The sequence below is a fragment of the Oryctolagus cuniculus genome, chromosome 6 (assembly GCF_051225735.1).
Source record: "Oryctolagus cuniculus isolate XC-2025 breed Fujian yellow rabbit chromosome 6, ASM5122573v1, whole genome shotgun sequence".
Classification (NCBI taxonomy): domain Eukaryota; kingdom Metazoa; phylum Chordata; class Mammalia; order Lagomorpha; family Leporidae; genus Oryctolagus; species Oryctolagus cuniculus.
The window spans coordinates 130,946,171-130,964,058 of record NC_142872.1 but is presented as its reverse complement, the minus strand read 5'-3'; the positions used below and the strand labels follow the sequence as shown (position 1 = coordinate 130,964,058).

Sequence of the window (17,888 nt, the reverse complement as noted above, 5' to 3'; positions counted from 1 at the left end):
CCCCCCATAGCCTCCCTCCCACATGCAACCATCCCGTCTCCCACTCCTTACCCCATCCCATTCTTCATCAAGATTCATTTTCTTCCTTTTTTTTTTTTTTTTGACAGGCAGAGTGGACAGTGAGAGAGACAGAGAGAACGGTCTTCCTTTACTGTTGGTTCATCCTCCAATGGCCGCTGTGGCCGGCACGCTGTGGCTGGCACACCACGCTGATCTGAAGCCAGGAGCCAGGTGCTTCTCCTGGTCTCCCATGGGGTGCAGGGCCCAAGCACTTGGGCCATCCTCCACTGCATTCCGAGGCCACAGTAAAGAGCTGGCCTGGAAGAGGGGCAACCGGAACAGAAACCGGCACCCCAACTGGGACTAGAACCCGATGTGCCAGCGCCACAGGCAGAGGATTAGCCTATTGAGCTGTGGTGCGGGCTCAAGTTTCATTTTCAATTATCTTTATATACAGAAGATAAACTTAGTATATACTAAGTAAAGATTGCATCAGACTGCACTCACAAAGACACACAAAGTATAGAGTAATGTTTGAGTAGTAGTATTACCGTTAATTTGCATAGTACAACACATTAAGTACAGAAATCATACATGGGGAGTAGGTGCGCAGTCACTCCTGTCGTTGACTTAACAAATTGACACGCTTATTTATGATATCAGTAATCACCCAAGGCTCTTGTCAGGACCTGCCAAGGCTATGGAAGCCTTCTGAGTTAAACTCCAATTTTATTTAGAAAAGGGCACAAAGTGGAAGTTCTCTCCTCCCTTCAGAGAAATGTACCTCCTTCTTTGATGGCCCGTTCTTTCCACTGGGATCTCACTCACAGAGATCTTTCATTTAGGTCATGTTTTTGGCACAGTGTCTTGGCTTTCCATGCCTGTGTAACTCTTGTGGCATTTTTAGCCAGATCTGAATGCCTTAAGGGCTGATTCTGAGGCCAGAGTCCTGTTTAGAACATCCACCATTCTATGAGTCTGCTGTGTATCCCGCTTCCCATGTTGGATTGTTCTCTCTTTTTAATTCTGTCAGTTAGTATTAGCAGACACTAGTCTTGTTTATGTGATCCCTTTTACTCTTAATCCTATCATTATGATCAATTATGAACTGAAACTGACCACTTGGACTAGTGAGATGGCATTGGTACATGCCACCTTGATGGGATTGAATTGGAATCCTCTGGCAAGTTTCTAACTCTATCGTTTGGGGCAAGTTTGATTGAGCATGTGCTGAAATGTACATCTCCTCCCTCTCTTATTCCCACTTTTATATTTAACAGGGATCACTTTTACTTTTCAGTTAAGTTTCAACACATAAGAATAATTGTGTGTTAATTACAGAGTTCAACCAATGGTATTTAGTAGAACAAAAGAAAAAAAATACTAAAAGGGAAAAAGTATTAAGTTGTTCCTCGACAGTCAGGACAAGGGCTGATCAAGTCATTTTTTCTCATAGTGTCCATTTCACTTCAACAGGTTTCCCCTTTGCTGCTCAGTTAGTTGTTGCCGACAAGGGAGAATATATGATATTTGTCCCTTTGGGACTGGCTTAATTCACTCAGCATAATGTTTTCCAGATTCCTCCATCTTGTTGCAAATGACTGGATTTCATTGTTTTTGACTGCTGTATAGTATTCTAAAGAGTACATATCCCATAATTTCTTTATCCAGTCTACTGTTGATGGGCATTTGGGTTGGTTCCAGGTCTTAGCTATTGTGCATTGAGCTGCAATAAACATTAATGTGCAGACAGCTTGTTTGTTTGCCAATTTCATTTCCTTTGGGTAAATTCCAAGGAGTGGGATGGCTGGGTTGTATGGTAGGGTTATATTCAGGTTTTTGAGGAATCTCCAGACTGACTTCCATAGTGGCTTAACCAGTTTGCATTCCCACCAACAGTGGGTTAGTGTCCCTTTTTCCGCACATCCTCTCCAGCATCTGTTGTTGGTAGATTTCTGTATGTGAGCCATTCTTTCTGGGGTGAGGTGAAACCTCATTGTGGTTTTGATTTGCATTTCCCTGATTGCTAGTAATCTTGAACATGTTTTCATGTGTCTGTTGGCCATTTGGATTTCCTCTTTTGAAAATGTGTCTGTTGGCTATTTGTATTTCCTCTTTTAAAAATGTCTATTTAGGTCTTTGGTCCATCACTTAATTGGGCTGTTTGTTTTGTTGTTGTGGAGTTTCTTGATCTCTTTTTATATTCTGGTTATTAAACCTTTATCAGTTTCATAGTTTGCAAATATTTTTTCCCATTCTGTCAGTTGCCTCTTCAGTTTCCTAGCAATCCAAACATCTACAGCCAACTTATATTTGATCAAGGATCTAAAATCAATTTCTGGAGCAAGGACAACAAATGGTGCTGGGAAAACTGGATTTCCACATGCAGATGCATGAAGCAAGACCCCACCTTACAGCTTACACAAAAATCCACTCAACATGGATTAAAGATCTAAATCTATGACCGGACACCATCAAACTATTAGAGAACACTGGAGAAACCCTGCAAGATATAGACACAGGAAAGACTTCTTGGAAAAGACCCCAGAGACACAGGCAGTCAAATCCAAGATTAACAATTGGGATTACATCAAATTGAGATTTTTCTGTACTCCTCCTCTTTCACCCGAACTTTGTATACTTCATTTTCCTCTTTCCTGTACCCTCTCCAGCCTCTGGTGACTTTTATTCCACTCTCTACTTCTATAAGATCAACTATTTTAGATACCACATATGAATGACATCAAGTAGTATTTGTCTCTCTGAGCTTGACTTAATACAGTTAACATAATGTCCTCCAGGTTGTTCTAAATGCTAAGATGTCATATTTTATGGTTGAGTAATGTCTCATTATGTATATGTTTCTGTTAAAAATCTGTTGTGGCACTTACATTCATTCAACATCTTGGCTATTGTTAACTGCAGTAAACATTGGAATGCAACTATCTCTTTGTCCCCTTTGTGTTTTTATACTGCTAAGGCAGTATTGATAATTTCATATATGTTCTAGCAAATGTAAATAAGCATGAACTAAATATTCACAGGGAAGAAAATAAAGTTTCTTTAGTGCCTTTGATATGGTGTGATTCAGATTGTCATTGCAGCCCTTTATTTAAGAATACTGAATTTAAGAATACTGAACAAGGCCAGCGCCGCGGGTCAATAGGCTAATCCTCCACCTTGCGGCGCTGGCACACCGGGTTCTAGTCCCGGTTGGGACGCCGGATTCTGTCCCGGTTGCCCCTCTTCCAGGCCAGGTCTCTCCTGTGGCCAGGGAGTGCAGTGGAGGATGGCCTAAGTGCTTGGGCCCTGCACCCCATGGGAGACCAGGATAAGTACCTGGCTCCTGCCATCGGATCAGCGTGGTGCGCTGGCCACAGCGCACAGGCCGCGGCGGCCATTGGAGGGTGAACCAATGGCAAAGGAAGACCTTTCTCTCTGTCTCTCTCTCTCACTGTCCACTCTGCCTGTCCAAAAAAAAAAAAAAAAAAAAAAAAAAAAACCAAACAGAATACTGAATTTATTACCCAGAGATGGAAACTTCTCTGAAAGAAACTATTTATCTTGTTTCTTGGATAAGAATTTTTTAGTAATTAATTGCTATAAGAAATGTTTAAAATATGTATTTAAACTCCTCTTCAAGAGTCACTGCTAGCACTTTTAGTTTGCAAGTATACAATAAATTAGTTCCTTGAAGTTGAATAACAAATAGTAAAATAAAAATAGCTCACATAACAAATATTAAAATGTAACCTAAGTTCATGCTTTGTGTGATTTACTAAACAATCAAATCCAAGAATAGTGATAACACAACATAAGCAAAGTTAACCTCTAGCAAAATTGTATCTACAATAATTATATTACATCATGTATCCATAACTTCTCTACCATTGCTTCCAAGTTTATATGATTAAAAAACAGAACAATTGGTATTGCTACTGAATGTGGTCATATAAGCAAATGAAATTAAATCGTCATATGAAAGAGTTATGTATACCCCCACATTTATAGCAACTGAATTCACAATTGCTAGATATGGAGTCAACCCAGATGTCCATCAACTGATGATTAGATAAAGAAAATGTGATATATATGTGTGTATATATATGTATATATAATGGAATACTACTCAGCCATAAAAAAATGAAGTCCTGTAGAATGGATGCAACTGGAAATCATTAAGCTTAATGATATAAGCCAGTCTCATAAAGACAAACATCATGTTTTCTATGATGTGTAACAGTTAATATAAAAAAACAAAAAAAGCATAGGAATGAAATGGACATTTTGGGATATGATTGTCATTTTTTGCCCTTGCTTATCCTCCTATGGAGCTGTGATCTTCCTACTTTTTGCTTGTTGAAATACTAACATTAATGGCAAAGTATGCCTGTGAATATTGAATGAATTAAAATTATGTCTTTGCAGGGGCCAGCGCCATGGTTCACTTGGTTAATCCTCCACCTGCGGCACCGGCATCCCATATGGGCTCCGGATTCTAGTCCCAGTTGCTCCTCTTCCAGTCCAGCCTCTCTGCTGTGGCCCGGGAGGGCAGTGGAGGATGGCCCAAGTCCTTGGGCCCTTGTACCTGCATGGGAGACCAGGAAGAAGCACCTGGTTCCTGGCTTCGGATCAGCACAGTGCCAGCTGTAGCAGCCATTTGGGGAGTGAACCAACAGAAGGAAGACTTTTCTCTCTGTCCCTCTCTCTCACTGTCTATAAATCTACCTGTCAAATAAATTTTTAAAAATTATGTCTTTGCAAAAACTAATGAAGAGAGGGAAGAGAGAAATGTGGATTGAGAGGGGGGAGGAGGGAAATGGGGGAAGTGTGGCTGTCTTCTTGGAGCTGTACCTAGGGAAAGCATAAAATCTGTTGTCTTTACATTAATAAAAATAAAAAAGCATTCATCATTACACATGCAAAACTAATAGCAACAAAAAATAAAAGTCTTCTTGGATTTATAGAAGACAGCAGAAATGGTCTTAGATTAAATCACTTCTGTAAGAAAATTTTAATTTATTTATGTCTTTAAATTTTTATGACTCAGAGTAGGTGTTTGGTATAGCAGTTGAAACACTGATTTGGGATACCTGAATACCACAATGGGTTGCCAGAGTTTAATCCTGGCTCTGTTTCTGACTCCAGCTTCCTGCTAATGTGTGTCCTGAGAGGCAGAAGATGATGGCTCAAGTAGATGTGTCCCCTGCCATCTATGTAGGAGATCTGGATTGAATTCCAGGTTCCTGTATTTGACCTGATCTAGTCCTGAATGTTGTGAGTACCTGGGTACCTGGGAGGTGAACAAGCAGATGGATCTTTGTCTGTCTCTGTCTTTCTGCTTTTTAAATAAAGAGCAAAAATAAATACTAAATAAAAAGAAACAATTTTATAACAAAGCCCATGTTTCTTTAAAGAAATTAGAGCATGTTATAAAATTAAGAATAAAAATACTTAAAATATCTGAAATAAACCATATTTATTATAGATTTTTTGTAGTATCATTGGGTACAAAATTATCCATTCTTTGCATGAGAACAGTATGTCTGTGTTTTTTATCTCATACTTGTAAAAAAGTAAGAATTATGTTTCTGAGTCAGGTTTTCATTTTAAGCACAGCATCATCAAATATGTTCCAAAATTTTGTTTAACTCTAGGATATTACAAAATTCTCATTTTTAAAAAGAAATAGAATGATAAAAATTATTAACTCTCATATATGGCAGTTTCCAAAATATTTAATTATTTAGTCTAAAATAATTCATCTCACAATTGTGTTTGGGAGCCTACAATTGCTGTTAGTCATGTTCACTTGGAATCATTCTGATTTTCTGTGCTGTTTTCTTTGAGAATTCTTAGAGTGTGTTTTTATTCCTTCTGTCAGCCACCTAGTCATGTGTGATATTAACCTTTAATAGCAATACATAGAAAAATATTACCCAAACAAGTTGGGTGCACAATCTTAAATCCTTAGATAAAAACTGTAGATCACAATGTAGATCAATACATTGTGTAGCTCAAAAAAATTGCCTATGCACCAATGCGTGAATCCTTAATTCATGCTGTGGGTGATCTCTTATCAGAATTCCTCAGCCACTTGTCAAGGAAATACAATAAGTGGACTTAATATTTTTTTAATACTAAGAATTTGTAAAGCAGAAATATACACTTTATTAATATCTCAAAGAACATTAATGTTCCTTGAAACACATTTCTGTAATGTTGGTGTAAAATAAAGCCCAAATAGCATGATGGAAAATAAATTGGATTCGAAATTAGGCAGACTTCCGGACTGACAGTTTCACTCATTTGGTTTCCTGGAATATTATGAACCTTATTTCAAAACAACAACAACAAAAGCAGTGCTTAGCTTTACATGGTAAGAGGAAAATAGTTGCTTAATAAGTAATAGTTTGCATTCTTCCATTCCTCACTCCACGGTTTCTTCTTTTATACTGCTTTAATTGGTCTCTTGGTTGCGAGTAAAAGAAAATACAATCAAATTCACTTAGGCAAAAAGAGAATTTATTGGCGCCCATAAAATGACGAGACTCGATTCAGGGCCCAGAAAATATAATTAGGAGTTGGTTTCTCTCCATCTCTTTACTCTGCCTTCTGTCATATTGGCTTCGGTATTTAGCATCACATGGTAGCAAGAGGTTGCCTGGAGCTCCAACCCCAACATTCTCTCAGGTTTCAGTCCTAACAGGAACGAAAATGAACATGTCTTTGCTGGAAATTGTCAACTAAATTTTGCTTTCATTTGGATGGATGTGTATGCCTGTCCTGACCATTTCCTGTTGCTGAAGGAATGGGCACAGGTGACTGGTGCAGGGTCCTGTGCTTCCACCTCATGAATGCTGTGTGTGTGTGTGTGTGTATGTGTGTGTGTAGGGGAGGTGGGTGGATGTAGGTTTATATTTCTGTATGAATTATGTGTCAGGTTCTTAAAAACCGAATGGACTGGAAGTGAGGAAGATCTATATCCCCAAAATAGCTGGAACTGAGGTTACAGTTCTCAGAAACAAGTGAATAGAAACTGGGCAGTAATAACAGCTGATGTGCACTATAAATCCCCTCCTGTCAATCCAGTCATGCATACTGTAGGTGGGCAACTTCTCTCCCCATTCAAACAATGATGTCTTTACAATAATTTGCACGTTATTACCCCATAATCTACAAGAACTCTTGCTGTATCAATTACTTATCTAAAATCTCTTTTCATCTCCTACTGTAGTTTCTAACATTTAGACCCAGTTCAGGTTTATATTTTGGCTGACCCTAATTCTCCTCTACCAAATCTTTATGCCACTCTGAAAATTGTCTTCCCTCTGAGATATCAGAGCTTCCCTCACCTGGATGGCTTCCCATACAGGTACCGTTTTGAATCCCAGCTGCCCCACTTCGGATCCATCTTCCTGCTGATGCACCTGAGAAAGCAGCGGAAGATGGCCCAAGCGCTTGGGCCCCTGCACCCAGGTGGGAGAACTGGATGAAGCTCCAGGGTCCTGGCTTTGTCCTGGTCCAGTTCCAGCCACTGCAGGCATTTTGTCAGTGAAATTGTGGATGGAAGGACTCTCTCTCTCTCTCTCTCCCTGCCTTTCAAATAAATAAATAAATCTTTAAAAAAACTGCCACAAATAATCATCTAGTAGAGGTTTGCTAAAGGAATAAATGAAGATGTCAAATGGCAGTGAATAAATACCTAATGTTCCCTTCTTGGGTTATGGTCTAGACATTGTCAGTTGCAGTGTGAGATAAACACTGTTAGTACAAGTGCAAATTTCAGGGGGTTTCATGCTCCAGGTTGTTTCTCTTGGAATATAAATAGCTACATTGGTCTTACAGAGTTGAGTGAGGGTCTTTGTCTCTGCCTCTCACAAACACACAACACCTCTACCCATATATAAAACTAAACTTCCCAAGATGCATGTTTAATTCAAGACTTATATAATGAAGCTGCTATTTTTCATGAGTTTCTCTGTATAGCCTCGAATGGTACACTACAAGAAGGCAGTGGCCACAATTTTACCATAGCAAAATCTCTAGATACAGCAATTTTTATGACAATTTATTTGACTACAAAGTATCTGGCAGGCTTCAGAAGGAGGAAAAAATCATCCAGAGTTTTCAACAGAAGAAACTTCTAAAGGTAGATGAATCCAATGCATTTCAAGGAAAAAAAAAAGTAGATTAGCCAACGGTGAAATCTCTACAGTCCTAGGAAGATTTCTCCTCCCTTGAGTTTTGCTGAAGCAGGATTTTCATCAATTATTCCCATGAAAGTTTAAAAGTGCTGTAAGTATATAATTCTCATTCTTAAAGGCAAAAGTTCTTTTTTTAAAATACAATTTGAAATTTATTTTTTAAATATAAGGGCCATGTGTGAGTGCAATTTAATCATAAAATATGCAAAATATACATGAATATAGAAAGTTTAAAACCTGTATAGTGTATCCATTTTCTTCCTCATTGGTAATTGCTTTTAATTGCTTATATTGTAACATTTTAAAAACCTCATATATTATTTTCCATAAATAATGGAAATAATGGAATTCTCCCAGTGAATTTTGGCAAACATCTATTCCTCCTCTATTAACCATGTTGGTCAGAAACTGACTTCTAGTTTCTGCCTCTACCACAAAATCCAAGCCTTCCTATGAGCCTTTTCTAACAGCCTGGCAAAGCATGAAACACAAGCTCAGGCTGTAAGATGCATACGGCCAGGACTCTCAACTTCAAGTGAGCAAGACAAGAAATCGAGGAATTTCGAGGGTCAGAATTCTCACAGTAGCAGCAGCCCCAGAGGTGATGACAGAGTGGCAGCTGTGATAACACACTGACCAGGCTACTGCTGCCCAAGTGTGTTGCAGCATTTCCTTCTTCCTGGTTTGCTTCTGAACTTCCTTATTTCCCTTCTTCCTGTCTCCTGACTCTGTCAGCTGTTATCCTTCCAACAGCAGGTAGAGTGGAGTTCTATAACCCTTTTGTGCTTGTTATCAAGATTGTAGTTTAGCTGTATTTTGGTTATTTTCCTTGTACATGTTTTTCTATCTTTTTCACTGACCCTTTTCTCAATACATACCCAATGTATCTTTTGTAATTACATAGTTATTACAATACATATAGCAATGCATATGCACAATAGCATATAATTACAGAATTATATGTTATTGGATTTTTACAAATCAAATCTGAGACTTTCTGAGTTTCAATGGAAAATTTTTTTAAAGATTTACTTATTTATAGTGTCCATTTCATTTCACTAACAGTGACTTGATCAGCTCTTGTCCTGACTGTTGATGTGCAATGTAATACTTTATCCATTTTAGTATTTTTTTTTGTTCTAGTACCATTGGTTGAACTCTGTAATTAACACACAATTATTCTTAGGTGTTTAAATTTTAACTGAAAAGTGATCCCTGTAGGAATTTGGAAAACATTATGCTGAGTGAAATAAGCCAATCCCAAAGGGACAAATACCACTTGTTCTCCTTGATAGGTGACAACTAACTGAGCACCAAAAAGGAAACCTGTTAAAGTGAAATGAACACTATGAGAAACAGTGACTTGATCAGCCCTCACCCTGACAGTTGATGAGCAACTTGATATGTTATCCCTCTTAGTATTTTCTTTGTTTGTTCTACTTAATAGTTTTGGTTGAATACTGTAATCAATACACAATTCTTCTTAAGTGCTGGAACTTAACTGAAAAGTGATCACTGTTAAATATAAGAGTGAGAATAAGAGAGGGAAGAGATGTGCAATTCGGGACATGCTCAAGCTGACGTACCTCAAATGGTAGAGTTAGAAACATACCAGAGGAGTCCTTCACTTCGCCCTCCAGCCGCGGGAGCTGCATCTTGATCCCGAGTGAGCCGAGTCGCCTCAGCTGTGAGCCTAGTGGCGGCAGCAGCCCACCTCAAACCACCAGATCACCTCTCCCCGCGGCCTCACCATGGCGACCTACGGACAGCCCTGCGCGCGGCCAATGTGTATTCCTCCATCATACGCCGACCTTGGCAAAGCTGCCAGAGATATTTTCAACAAAGGATTTGGTTTTGGGTTGGTGAAACTGGATGTGAAAACAAAGTCCTGCAGTGGTGTGGAATTCTCAACATCTGGTTCATCTAATACAGATACTGGTAAAGTTACTGGGACCTTGGAGACCAAATATAAATGGTGTGAGTATGGTCTGACTTTCACAGAAAAATGGAACACTGATAACACTCTGGGAACAGAAATTGCAATTGAAGACCAGATTTGTCAAGGTTTGAAGCTGATGTTTGATACTACCTTTTCACCAAATACAGGAAAGAAAAGTGGTAAAATCAAGTCCTCTTACAAGAGGGAGTGTATAAACCTTGGTTGTGACGTTGACTTTGATTTTGCTGGGCCTGCAATCCATGGTTCAGCTGTCTTTGGTTATGAGGGCTGGCTTGCTGGGTACCAGATGACCTTTGACAGTGCCAAATCAAAGCTGACAAGGAATAACTTTGCAGTAGGCTACAGGACTGGGGACTTCCAGCTACACACTAATGTCAATGATGGGACAGAATTTGGAGGATCAATTTATCAGAAAGTATGTGAAGATCTTGACACTTCAGTAAATCTTGCTTGGACATCAGGTACCAACTGCACTCGTTTTGGCATTGCAGCGAAATATCAGCTGGATCCCACTGCTTCCATTTCTGCAAAAGTCAACAACTCTAGTTTAATTGGAGTGGGCTACACTCAGACTCTGAGGCCTGGAGTGAAGCTCACGCTGTCTGCTCTGGTAGATGGGAAGAGCATTAATGCTGGAGGCCACAAACTTGAGCTTGCCCTGGAGTTGGAGGCTTAATCCAGCTGAAAGAAACCTCAGGGAATGGATATCTGAAGATTTGGCCTTAATATATTCCATTGTGACCAGCAGGCTTCTCCCCCATGAAGGTGATCAAAACAGAGGATGATCTAGACAAGAGCTGTATTTTAAGTATTTAGACAGTCACTTGTTTGCTGGTTTCTAGTTGAATTGGTTCTCTCTCTAGTTACCAACACTGCAGTCGTGCAGCCACCTGCACATTATTTAAATGTATTTAACTGTTAAATGCACTACCCACCAATAATGAAATAGACCTTTATGAAAACTGTGAAAAAAAAAAAAAAGAAACATACCAGAGGATTCGAATTCAATCCCATCAAGGTGGCATGTACCAATGCCATCTCACTAGTCCCAGTGATCAATTTCTGTTTACAATTGATCATAATGATAGGACTCAGAACCAAAGGGATCACATAAACAAGAATAGTGTCTGCAAATACTAGCTGATAGAGTAAAAAAGGGAGAGAATGATCCAACATGGGAAGTGAGATACACAGCAGACCCATAGAATGGCAGATGTCCTAAACAGCACTCTGGCCTCAGAATCAGCCCTTAAGGCATGCGGATCTGGCTGAAAAGCCCATGAGAGTATTTCAGGCATGGAAAGCCAACACACTCTGGAACAAACAAACAAACAAACAAAACAAAACAAACAACAAAAAAAAAACAACCAAACCTCAATGAAAGATCTCCGTGAGTGAGATCCCAGTGGAAAGAACGGGTCATCAAAGAAGGAGGTACCTTTCTCTGAAGGGAGGAAAGAACTTCCACTTTGACCATGGCCTTGTCTAAAAATTATCAGAGTCAGTGAACTCAGGGGGCTTCCATAGCCTTGACAGCTCATGACAAGAGCCTAGGGTGATTACTGAGGCCATAAACAAGAGTGTCATATTGTTAAGTCAACAACAGGAGTCACTGTGCACTTACTCCTCATGTAGGATCTTTGTCCTTAGTGTGCTGTACATTGAGATTTAATGCTATAACTAGTACTCAAACAGTATTTTTCACTTTATGTTTCTGTGTGGGAGCAAACTGTTGAAATCTTCACTTAATGTATGCTAAACTGATCTTCTGTATATAAAGAGAATTGAAAATGAATCTTGAGGGCGGAGCCAAGATGGCGGAATAGTGAGGGCGTGCACCGATAGTCCGGGAAAATTCAGTTTAATAAAAGGGGAGTTACGGTAGCCTCAGAAAAAAGAACCAGGAAAATATTGCAGAGGAAACTCTTCTAGATCGAGTGGCTGTGAATCAGAGGACCTACTGGGAGAACAAGGTCGCCCACCGCGCGGAAGCTGAGCCGCGGGACCGAGCCGCGGGAGCCACAGAGTCTGCGCGCCAGCGCTTGAAAGGGAGTGCATGCCACACAGACAACAGCAGGGAGACTTGGGACGTCCAGGGCTCCGAGTCCACACATCGGTGCTGGAAGGGGAGGTGAGCTCAATAACCCGAGACATTGGTGGGGAAACGGGGGTAATAATCTAGAGGGGGGCCGGAAAGTGCAGCAAACTCACTACCAGAAAGAAGGAAAAAAAAGCTTAGGGGTTTCTCTTCCCCCTAACCTTGCAAAGGTTGCAAGGCTGCAAGGCTTGAAGAATTCACAAGAGACAAAGAGCAGGCCTCCTCTCTGGATTTACATATCAACAGCGGAGAGCTAAGGAACTGAGTCACTACAATTCAGTAGCCTAGGCAACCCAGTGGGAGTCCAGAGGAGCCTAAAAGAACTCTGTGGGTAGAAGCCAGAGACTGGAAGCTAAATACCATCAATTCTGCACAGCCTTGCGGTGAGGTATTACTTACCTCCTGAATAAATAAATAAAATAAATAAATAAATAAAAAGAGAGATTTACCACGCATAACCTGAGGGTGTCACCTTTGCACACCCTTAACCAGGAAGAACCAAGCAGAGCTCTCAGGCCGCACCCATCTCAAGCCTCCAAGGCTCCTCCAACAGCAGGCAGTCCACTTAACACGGACATAGTATAAAATAATAATAAAAAAAAAAAAAACGCACAGTGACGCAAGAAGAATTAACTATGCCAAGTAACAAACACAGAAATCGAGGGAACAAGATCAACGATGACACTATGATGCCTCCAAATAAACAAAACACCCCAAACCAAGATTATGAAGATGATGAGATAGAAGAAATGCAAGATACGGATTTCAAAAAATTTATGATAAGAACATTTAGAAGTTTTCAAAAGCAAATCCTTGAACTACAGAAATCCTTATTGGACAAGATTGAAAATCTCTCTCGTGAAAATGAAATTTTAAGGAAGAATCAAAATGAAACTCAGAAACTAGTAGAACAGGAAAGTTTGATAGTGAAGAGAAATCAAAATGAAATGAAGAGCTCAATAGATCAAATGGCAAACACATTAGAAAGCCTTAAAAACAGAATGGGTGAAGCAGAAGAGAGAATATCGGACTTAGAAGATAGAGCACAGGAAAACATACAGTCAAACCAAAGAAAAGAAGAGGAAATTAGAAATCTAAAAAATATTGTTGGGAATCTACAGGATACTATTAAAAAAACCAACATTCGAGTTCTAGGAGTTCCTGAAGGCATGGAGAGAGAGAAAGGATTAGAAGGCCTTTTTAGTGAGATACGAGCAGAGAACTTTCCAGGTTTGGAGAAGGACAGAGACATCTTAGTACAGGAAGCTCATAGAACCCCCAATAAACATGACCAAAAGAGATCCTCACCACTACACGTGGTAATTAAACTTACCACAGTGAAACATAAAGAAAAGATCCTAAAATGTGCAAGAGAGAAACGTCAGATTACTCTCAGAGGATCTCCAATCAGACTCACAGCAGACTTCTCATCAGAAACACTACAGGCTAGGAGGGAATGGTGAGACATAGCACAGGTGCTAAGAGAGAAAAAATGCCAGCCCAGAATATTATATCCTGCCAAGCTCTCATTTGTGAATGAAGGTGAAATAAAGACCTTTCATAGCAAACAGAAATTGAAAGACTTTGTGGCCACTCATCCGGCCCTGCAAAAGATACTTAAAGATGTGCTACACTCAGAAACACAGAAACACGGCCATCAATATGAAAGAAGGGAAAGGAAGAACACCTACCAGTAAAAGAGCATGGGAAGCTCAAAGCATATACTAGAAAATATTTCCGAGAAAATGGCAGGGCAAAGTCACTACGTATCAATAGTCACATTGAACATTAATGGTCTGAATTCTTCAGTTAAAAGACACCGTTTGGCTGACTGGCTCAAAGAACACAACGCAACTATTTGTTGCCTACAAGAAGCACATCTCTCTAACAAAGAGGCATGCAGACTGAAAGTGAAAGGTTGGAAAAAGATATTCCACGCCAACAGAAACCAAAAAAAAGCAGGTGTAGCCATATTAATATCAGACAAAATAAACTTTAATACAAAAACTGTTAAGAGAGAAAAAGAGGGCACTATATAATGATTAAGGGTTCAATTCAACAGGAAGATGTAACTATTATAAATGTATATGCACCTAATTACAGGGAACCGGTCTATTTAAAAGATATGTTAAGGGACTTAAAGGGAAACTTAGATTCCAATACAATAGTACTGCGGGCCTTCAATACTCCACTCTCAGAAATAGACAGATCATCCGGACAGAAGATCAACAAGGAAACAGCAGATTTAATTGACACTATTGCCCAAATGGATCTAACAGATATCTACAGAACTTTCAACCCTACATCTACAGACTTCACATTCTTCTCAGCAGTGCATGGAACCTTCTCTAGGATTGATCACATACTAGGCCATAAAGCAAGTCTCAGCAAATTTAAAAGAATTAGAATCATACCATGCAGCTTCTCAGACCACAGCGGAATGAAGCTGGAAATTAGCAACTCAGGAAACCCCAGAAAGTATGCAAACACATGGAGACTGAACAACATGCTCCTGAATGAACACTGGGTCATTCAAGAAATCAAAAGAGAAATCAAAAACTTTCTGGAAGTAAATGAAGACAACAACACAACATATCAGAACTTATGGGATACAGCAAAAGCAGTATTGAGAGGCAAATTTATAGCAATAAGTGCCTATATCAAGAAATTGGAAAGGTACCAAGTAAATGAGATTTCAGCGCATCTCAAGGACCTAGAAAAACTGCAGCAAACCAAACCCAAATCTAGTAGGAGAAGAGAAATCATTAAAATCAGAGAAGAAATTAACAGGATTGAATCCAAAAAAAACACTACAAAAAATCAGCCAAGCGAGAAGTTGGTTTTTTGAAAAAATAAACAAAATTGACACCCCATTGGCCCAACTAACTAAAAAAAGAAGAGAAAAGACCCAAATCAATAAAATCAGAGATGAAAAAGGAACAGTAACAACAGACACCACAGAAATAAAAAGAATCATCAGAAATTACTACAAGGACCTGTATGCCAGCAAACAAGAAAATCTATCAGAAATGGATAGATTCCTGGACACATGCAATCTACCAAAATTGAACCATGGAGACATAGAAAACCTAAATAGACCCATAACTGAAACAGAAATTGAAACAGTACTTAAGGCCCTTCCAACAAAGAAAAGCCCAGGACCAGATGGATTCACTGCTGAATTCTACCAGACATTTAAAGAAGAACTAATCCCATTTCTTCTCAAACTATTCAGAACAATCAAAGAAGAGGGAATCCTCCCAAATTCTTTCTATGAAGCCAGCATCACATTAATCCCTAAGCCAGAGAAAGATGCAGCACTGAAAGAAAATTACAGACCAATATCCCTGATGAACATAGACTCAAAAATCCTCAATAAAATTCTGGCCAATAGAGTACAACAACACATCAGGAAAATCATCCACCCACACCAAGTGGGATTCATCCCTGGTATGCAGGGATGGTTCAACATTCGCAAATCAATCAATGTGATTCACCACATTAACAGACTGCAAAAGAAAAACCATATGATTATCTCAATTGATGCAGAGAAAGCATTTGATAAAATTCAACACCCTTTCATGATGAAAACTCTAAGCAAACTGGGTTTGGAAGAAACATTCCTCAATATAATCAAAGCCATTTATAAAAAACCCACAGCCAGCATCCCATTGAATGGGGGAAAGTTGGAAGCATTTCCACTGAGATCTGGCACCAGGCAGGGATGCCCACTCTCACCACTGCTATTTAACATAGTTCTGGAAGTTTTAGCCAGAGCCATCAGACAAGAAAAAGAAATCAAAGGAATACAAATCGAGAAGGAAGAAGTCAAACTATCCCTCTTTGCAGATCATATGATTCTGTACTTAGAGGATCCAAAGAACTCTACTAAGAGACTATTGGAACTCATAGAGGAGTTTGGCAAAGTGGCAGAATATAAAATCAATGCACAAAAATCAACAGCCTTTGTATACACAGACAATGCCATGACTGAGAAAGAACTGCTAAGTACAATCCCATTCACAATAGCTACAAAAACAATCAAATACCTTGGAATAAACTTAACCAAGGACGTAAAAGATCTCTATGATGAGAATTACAAAATCTTAAAGAAAGAAATAGACGAGGATACCAAAAAATGGAAAAATCTTCCATGCTCATGGATTGGAAGAATCAACATCATCAAAATGTCCATTCTTGCAAAAGCAATTTATAGATTCAATGCAATCCCAATCAAGATACCAAAGACCTTCTTCTCAGATCTGGAAAAAATGATGCTGAAATTCATATGGAGGCACAAGAGACCTCGAATAGCTAAAGCAATCTTGTACAACAAAAACAAAGCTGGAGGCATCACAATACCAGATTTCTGGACATACTACAGGGCAGTTGTAATCAAAACAGCATGGTACTGGTACAGAAACAGATGGATAGACCAATGGAACAGAATTGAAACACCAGAAATCAACCCAAACATCTACAGCCAACTTATATTTGACCAAGGATCTAAAACCAATTCCTGGAGCAAGGACAGTCTATTCAATAAATGGTGCTGGGAAAACTGGATTTGCACGTGCAGAAGCATGAAGCAAGACCCCTACCTTACACCTTACACAAAAATCCACTCAACGTGGATTAAAGACCTAAATATATGTCCTGACACCATTAAGTTATTAGAGAACATTGGAGAAACCCTTCAAGATATTGGCACAGGCAAAGAATTTCTGGAAAAGACCCGGGAGGCACAGGCAGTCAAAGCCAAAATCAACTATTGGGATTGCATCAAATTGAGAAGTTTCTGTACTGCAAAAGAAACAGTCAGGAGAGTGAAGAGACAACAGACAGAATGGGAAAAAATATTTGCAAACTATGCAACAGATAAAGGGTTAATAACCAGAATCTACAAAGAGATCAAGAAACTCCACAAAAACAAAACCAACAACCCACTTAAGAGATGGGCCAAGGACCTCAATAGACATTTTTCAAAAGAGGAAATCCAAATGGCCAACAGGCACATGAAAAATTGTTCAAGGTCGCTAGCAATCAGGGAAATGCAAATCAAAACCACAATGAGGTTTCACCTCACCCCTGTTAGAATGGCTCACATACAGAAATCTACCAACAACAGATGCTGGTGAGGATGTGGGGAAAAAGGGACACTAACCCACTGTTGGTGGGAATGCAAACTGGTCAAGCCACTATGGAAGTCAGTCTGGAGATTCCTCAGAAACCTGAAGATAACCCTACCATTTGACCCAGCCATCCCACTCCTTGGAATTTACCCAAAGGAGTTTAAATTGACAAACAAAAAAGCGGTCTGCACCCTAATGTTTATTGCAGCACAATTCACAATAGCCAAGACCTGGAACCAACCTAAATGCCCATCAACGGTAGACTGGATAAAGAAATTATGGGATATGTACTCTTTAGAATACTATACCGCAGTAAGAAACAACGAAATCCAGTCATTTGCAACAAAATGGAGGAATCTGGAACACATCATGCTGAGTGAAGTAAGCCAGTCCCAAAGGGACAAATACCATATGTTCTCCCTGATTGGTGACAACTGACTGAACACCAAAAAGGAAACCTCCTGAAGTGAAATGGACACTATGAGAAACGG

At 39.5% G+C, this 17,888-nt stretch overlaps 1 pseudogene across 1 annotated transcript; it reads left to right on the top strand.

Annotated features, from left to right (window-relative positions):
• The first annotated feature begins 9,829 nt into the window (after positions 1 to 9,829).
• On the top strand, positions 9,830 to 11,152 carry LOC127490746 (non-selective voltage-gated ion channel VDAC2 pseudogene; annotated as a pseudogene). Its single transcript, XR_016235859.1, has one exon. The product of XR_016235859.1 is annotated as a non-selective voltage-gated ion channel VDAC2 pseudogene (transcript).
• The last annotated feature ends 6,736 nt before the right edge of the window (positions 11,153 to 17,888 follow it).